We start from the raw sequence: 6,390 nt of genomic DNA, 5'->3' as shown, positions 1-6,390 counted from the left end.
GGAACTGACTCAGCAGGGCCTGGCTATCTTCACAGTCTGAGGAGAGGCACATCAAAGGGAGGAGAGCCTGGTACCTTTGATGAAGGAACCAACAGGAAATTATTAGCCTCATGCTGACAAGGACAAAGACAAGAAAAGCGCCATTTGGGCCTCATCTCTCTCTGGACTAGAAGAGGCAGGAAGCATAAGGGGCTGTTTAATCCCGGCTCCAGAGCAATGTGAACCCTGGCTTCCTCCCTTGAAGAACAAGGTGAAGGAAAGGTGAGGCAAGTTAAGATAAACACCCAAACTTCGGGCTGCCTGGATGAACTGAATCTTTTAATTTAAGCTGTCAGTGGGTTCTTTCTTCTCTCACTCTCTTTTCCTTTTTTAATCTAAACTGTAATCACACAATACTCCACCCAAGTGCTTGATATGGATTTCTAAGACAGATCCTAACATAGTCATAAAAAAAAATCCCTTCTGAAATGTGCACTTTGTACTGTGTCTATGTGTAGGTGTGTTTAAAATGTCACGAACTGGAATACCTAACTCTAGTTCCTAGGAATTAATCACTTAGAAGAGTGAAAGGGGGAAATTAACTTGCTTTAACACTTATAAGACTCTCCAAAGCAGGCGCCAAAATAGAACTTACTGAATAGACGTATGGTTATCTTTCTGTAAGAACTAAAACTCTTAAAAAACAAAACAAAACTCATTTTTCTCCAAAATTGCTTTGCAACCCCCCGCCCCCCACCAAATTAGGGCTCAAATGCAGGTCACAGACTCTCACAGATTCCTCATAGGGAATAAAGGTGTAGAAAGTTTTTTGAGGGTAGGGGGTGGCCTTTTTTAAAGTAACAATTCAATGAATTTTAGTTAAATGTGTAAATTTGTGCGAACACCACCACCATCTGATTTTAGAACATTTTCAACACCAAACAAAGTTCCCTCATTCCCATCTGTAGTCAATTCCTATTCATACGCTGAGCCAGGACAACCACTGATCTGCTTTCTGTCTCTATAAATTTGCATTTTCTGGACATTTATATAAAAGCATCATACAATATGTGGTTTTGTATCTGGCTTTTAGCATGTTTTCAAGATTCATTCATAATGTAATATGCACCAGTATTTCTTTTCTTTTTAATGCTGAATACTACTTCATTTTGTGGATATACCACATTTGTTTATTTGGCAGTTGATGGATATATGGGATATTTTCAAATTTTGACTATTATGGATAATGCTGCTATGAACTTTCAGATACATGGCTTTGTGTGGATATGTTTTCCACTCTCTTGAACAGAATCAGAGGCACAGAATTTTTGGGTTGTGCAAAGGGCTATTGACACTGATAGACACTAGGCTGCATCTGATTCAGATATGCTATGTCAGTGGAATTCTACCAAACAATTCTTAACTTACCTTTAAAATCAGCTGATACTACCTTTCATGAGTGGGATGGTCTAAAAAAAAGTCCCCCAAAAACAAATACCAACCAACCAAACAAACAAAAACAACTGCTGTCATTTGGTGAATTCTGAACAGAAAGTGGAGGGCAAATTCCACCTAATATCAGATCACACGTGTCCAGGCTCCGTCTGTGGACATGCCTCCAAAACGGAATTAATTGAAAATTTTCTCATGTATCAAGAGATGCCCTCGCTATCACAGATGCTGGTCATCTTTATGTATGTGTAATTAGACTGACAATGGCTTCACGGTCCCTTTAATGCCATGAGGAGAGGATGAGAAAATGCTGACATTAGTTAGTAGCAGAATAAGCGCAAAATCCAGGTAACTCCAAAGGAGAGTGTAACTTCTCTACAGCGTAACTTCATTCATGAGCGAGGGGGCGCGGTGTGAGCACCCCATCACGGTCCCTACGCCCCGCCAGAGTGAGGGGACTTGCGGAGGCAGCCTAGGACACACTGGAAGTTTTTGGGCTTAGGGCACACGGGAGTGGCAGATGAAAAGACAGCACCAAAGGGGTTGAGAGGAAGCCAGAGTGTGGAGAGGCTCGGGTCAGGGCCCATCCTGAGGAGGCGGCAGAGGCAGGTACCGCGTGCGACTCACCCGCACGCTCCGGAGAAGCGCTGGGCCTCCGAGGCCTCGCCAGTAGCTCGCTCGCACCTGGCGCGAGTGAGGCGGGGGAGCGCGGTGTCCAGCACCCAGAGGCCTGTCACCTTGAGGCCTCTGGGACGTGGGGGTGGCGGGGGGGGGCAGAGGAGCAAGGGAAGCGGGCAGCGCAAACCTAGCACCCCCTCCCCCAGCCGAGGAATACGCAGTTTAAAAGCCACGGCCACGACGAGGGCGCGAGACGCGCGCTGAGGGCGCGGTGGGATCCCGGAGGCCGCGCCGACGGCGGGCGCGCCGAGGGGGAGGAGCGGCGTGCCCGGAGAGCCCGCCCCGCCCGCCGCCCCCGCGCACGCTGCAGGGCGCCGGGCAAACCCACCGATCCTCGCGCGCTCGCAGCCATCGGTGTGGCCGTGGCCTTTAAACTGCCCATTCCTCCGCTGGGTGGGCTTCGGCCGCCCCTTCGCCTCGCCCGGCGTTCTGCTGCCTTCCCCTTTCGCGGACCGTCCGAGGCTTTCTCCTTCTTACTTGTGCTCGTTTTCCGTTAACTCCTCAGCTCCTCTCCTCCCCGTCTCCCCGCTCTCCCTCCGCGCCCTGCTTACCCTTCTCCTACCCGGGCCCGTCACCTCTCCCCCAGTTTCCCATCCTCATCCCTGTCCCTCCTGGAGATTCCTTTCCCCCATTTTCCCTTTGCTTCTTCACCGTGCTTCCGCCTCTTCTTTTTCCGCCACCCCCCACCCTGGAAACTTGTTCCAGCCAGGGGTCCCCACCGGGTCACAGTCGTTCCCCTCCACCATCAGGCCCGCGGAGTGTGTGGGTCCCCACACCGCTTCGGGTACCATGAGCGCCCCGCCCAGTCCCCGGCGTGATTCCGAAGCCCCCACCTCGGCTGCCTTTTCTTCCCCGCCACTCCGCGAGGGCAGGAAGCGGCCCGGGTCTCCCTCCCTCTAGCGGGTCCTCCCAGAGGGATAAAAGAGAGGGCCGAGGGAGGATGCGGGCGCTGCACCCTCAGGCCCTCTCCCCCGCAGAGGCGCACTTCCCGCAGAGCCTTGGTGGGTGTGCGGCGAGGGGTCCCTGAGGCAACAAGTGACGCTGCCTGCGGGCGCCGTTGGTACCTGCCTGAGGCGGGGGCCCAGGCACCCTCGTGGGTGGGTGGCGGGCGCAAGGCCGACTCTGGCGAAACGTTCCCCGCGCCCCCCTCCGCACAGGAATCAAGGCGGAGGTGGGGGGACGGAGAGAGAACAGAGAGACGTGGCTCTTCCCAAGTCTGAAGTCTCCCTCCCCAGGTTTCCCTACCCGTGCCCCAAGCAGAGTTTGCGAGAAATGGGGGAGGCACAGGGTAGAAGCCGCCGACGTGGAGGGATTTTCGGAAGGTGGGGTGGTAGAGTGAGGAAAGACAATTCCCGATTGCCTCCCCCGCTTGGGCGATGCTTTCCTCCAACCCACCATCCAGGCCTCCCGGGCAAGGGCCCAGCCTGGCCAGCTGGAGCGGATTTGGGCGAAGGAGGAAAAAGGGGCTCCCAACCCCTCCCCGGTTTCCCTCCGCCGCCCTCCCTGATTGGCTGTGCGTCCCTGGAGCCCAACTTCAGTCGCTCCAGACTCTGTCTGAGCCCCAAGGGAGCGGGAGTGCAGCGACCCGGGGCAGGCCACGAATCCGGGGGTCGGCATCTGTGGGGCCCCCGGGGGGAGGGGCGCGGACGGGGTCGGCCCCCGCAGCCTCTGCCAGGCCCAGCTCGCCGCGTCTCGCGGCCTCGGCTCCTCTCCGCCCCCCGCCCTTTCCTTCCCTCCCAGCAGCGGCCTCCCTCCTCCTCCGGCCCCCCCACCCCGCCCGCCACCTCCCCCCGGTTTCTCATTCCTGCCACTAGTGCGCTCGGCGGCTCATTCCGCGGCCGCCGCCAGCCGAGGGGAGCGTCGCGAGCAGATGCCGCGGGGGCCGCTCGCAGACGCCGCCGACTTGTGAATGGGACCCGGACTGAGGCCGGGGTTGACACCGCTCCGCTCGTCTTGTGCCAGGGACCGACGGCCCGGAGCTCGCGCCCACCCTCCAGGGCCCCAGGTGAGGTTCGCCGCCAGTCCCTTCCTCTCGACTGGATGGGGCTTCTTGGGGTGGGGGGTGTCTCTTGATGAGCATGTCTGGGGGTGGGGGGAAGGAGGTCTGACTGGAGAAGGTTTCACTATTGCAACGCAGAAACGGGGGGGGGGTGGAGGGCGGAGGTAAGAGATTCGTTTAAAAATCAAAAAGGGAGAAGGGAGCCAGCTGTGGGCGCGGGCGGCGCGGAGAGCAGAGGCGCCAGATGTGCGCTCCAACCGCTCCCTGGCTCCGGCCTCCTCTGGGGTCTGCGCGGAGGCCGCGGGAGAGGGGCTTTGCGCGGGGCTGGGGCAGAAGCTGCAGAGCTGCGCTCCGGACGCGCCGACTGCCCGCGGTCGGGTCTCTGGGGAAAGTCGCCCCCGGCGCGGGGCCGGCCCGCCCGCCCGCGGGCGCTGCACCTCTTTCCGAAAGCGGCGACGTGACCGCGCTCTGCAGGGTTCCTACCCTTTCCCCCAGGTCCCCGCCGAGCGCTCCCGGGGCTCAGCCCTCCTTGCGCGACCGCGGGGGAAGCCCTGGAAAGCGGAAGGAACCCGGCTCGGGTCGACTGCGGCCCCGCACTTTAATAGCCGGTCTTTGGGTCCGCTGACTGCGGCTGAGGGGCGGCCGACTGCGGTGCGCGCTCCAGCCCTCTAGTCGGAGTCTGCTCGGGAGCTCCGGGGGCCGCCTGTTACCTCCCGCCAGCCCAAGGGGAGGTCCGCGAGCGGCTCAGACTCGGGCTCGGGTTGTCTGGGGCTTGCGAAGCCTGCCAGGGTCAACGTTAACTTTGCGAACCAAGCCTTGCCCTAAGCCTGCGCCTCCTCCCAGAGCGCGCCAAGCCTCTCCCGCTCCCCGCACGCACGGCCCTCCTCCCTTAGCTTTGCCCCGGAACGCGAGGCGGCAGGATGGGAAGGGTGGCGAGGAGTGACCTTTTCCCCCGCAAGCCGGGCAGAAGTGTAAGGAGGGCCCGCTTCGCTCTGTGAAGAAAAGAATCCCCAGAGAAAGTGGGGTCGGGGAGGGCCCCGGGTCGCGCTTCCTTATCCCTTTTTCGCCAAGGCCCTCCTTTCGCTGGGGCGGTAGGGTGTGTGTAGGGGGGTGCTCCTCACGCCTCCCTCTCCCGGGTGAAAGGTTTTCTAGATGCTAGAAAAAGCCCTGTTGCTTTTGCTGATAATGCAGCAGGAATTTCACGGGCCATCGCACTGCTATTAAGAAATTACATCTTTTAATTATTTAATAATGCCATCCCTGCAAGACGACGGATTGTCCCTCAGGGATGGGGGTAGCGGGTTGTTCCTGAAACCCTGCCATAGGGGGGTATGGATCTGTCTAAAGTCTTCTCTCCAGTTTACCCCTAAAAGAAATCTTGTTCGGGTGGTTCTGAAATCTTTCCTTGTTTTCCTCTTCGAATCTTTCCTATCAGGTTAATATGAGGCAGGGAGTAAGTTTTCGGTTTAATCAGAGGGAAGACACGATAATTAATCTGGCAAGAGGATGGATCAATTCTTTATCACTTGGGCTTGCAGCAGACATCGATGGTTTTGCGGGGTGTCTGGCTTTCCCGGGGATGGGAATGTACAAGTGTTCTCAGGAGCGAGGATCAACCAGCATCGCTTCAGCACATTTGCCAGGCTAGGCTCTGAGGGCTAGAGCCTAGCACCATGGGAGAGAAGAGAAGGGGCTGACCTTCATTTCATTAATCCTGAAATTATTTTTCCAATACACGAGAGATGCAGACATCAGAACACAGAAGGAGTCCCAGCCCAACCCTAGCTGCAGGGAGCCTGGTCTTCTTCCAGCAGAACAAAGGAATAAAAGTTGCAAAACAAAGGGACAGAGTTGTGGTCAATACCAGACAGATCCTGTAGCTCCTGGTCACTAAAGTTTCTTACTCCTGAGCTCTGATTCCAAGTTTTAGAGTTGGCTAGTGGGCCCTGGAATTCGAACCTCCATGCAAAACTGAAATCCTGCCTAGTACAAAGAGATGTGAGTAGTTTTCAAATATAGACCAGGGAAGGGCATCTGAGAGGCCAGGAAACTTTTGCTTGAGTGAGAATTATCTTTACATCTTACTTTTGAAACATTGCAAATTAATGCATTAAAAATGTGTTGCCGCCAGGCTTTATTGTTAATAACAATTATTGTTATCATTTTTGTTGTAATTTGCATAAGCTGGCCATTTTATTACATTGTTTGAAAAAAAGGAATACCTTCCCAACACACAGGCACCCCTGGAGTGGGGGATGGGGAAGGAGAATGAAGAGGATGGA

The 6,390-nt window shown here is 56.0% G+C and overlaps 1 protein-coding gene across 1 annotated transcript in view; it reads left to right on the top strand.

The window, feature by feature from the left end:
- The first annotated feature begins 4,004 nt into the window (after nucleotides 1-4,004).
- CDH11 (cadherin 11) overlaps nucleotides 4,005-6,390 on the top strand; it is a 146,257-nt gene continuing 143,871 nt past the window's right edge. Inside the window, exon 1 of the mRNA XM_040633392.1 lies at nucleotides 4,005-4,114. The gene's annotated coding sequence lies outside the window, so the exon portion shown is untranslated. The remainder of the gene's footprint in view (nucleotides 4,115-6,390) is intronic.

This window comes from Ursus maritimus, unplaced genomic scaffold (assembly GCF_017311325.1).
Source record: "Ursus maritimus isolate PB19 unplaced genomic scaffold, ASM1731132v1 scaffold_19, whole genome shotgun sequence".
NCBI classification, from domain to species: domain Eukaryota; kingdom Metazoa; phylum Chordata; class Mammalia; order Carnivora; family Ursidae; genus Ursus; species Ursus maritimus.
The sequence above is the reverse complement of the archived record's forward strand: the minus strand, read 5'-3'. Positions and strand labels throughout refer to the sequence as shown.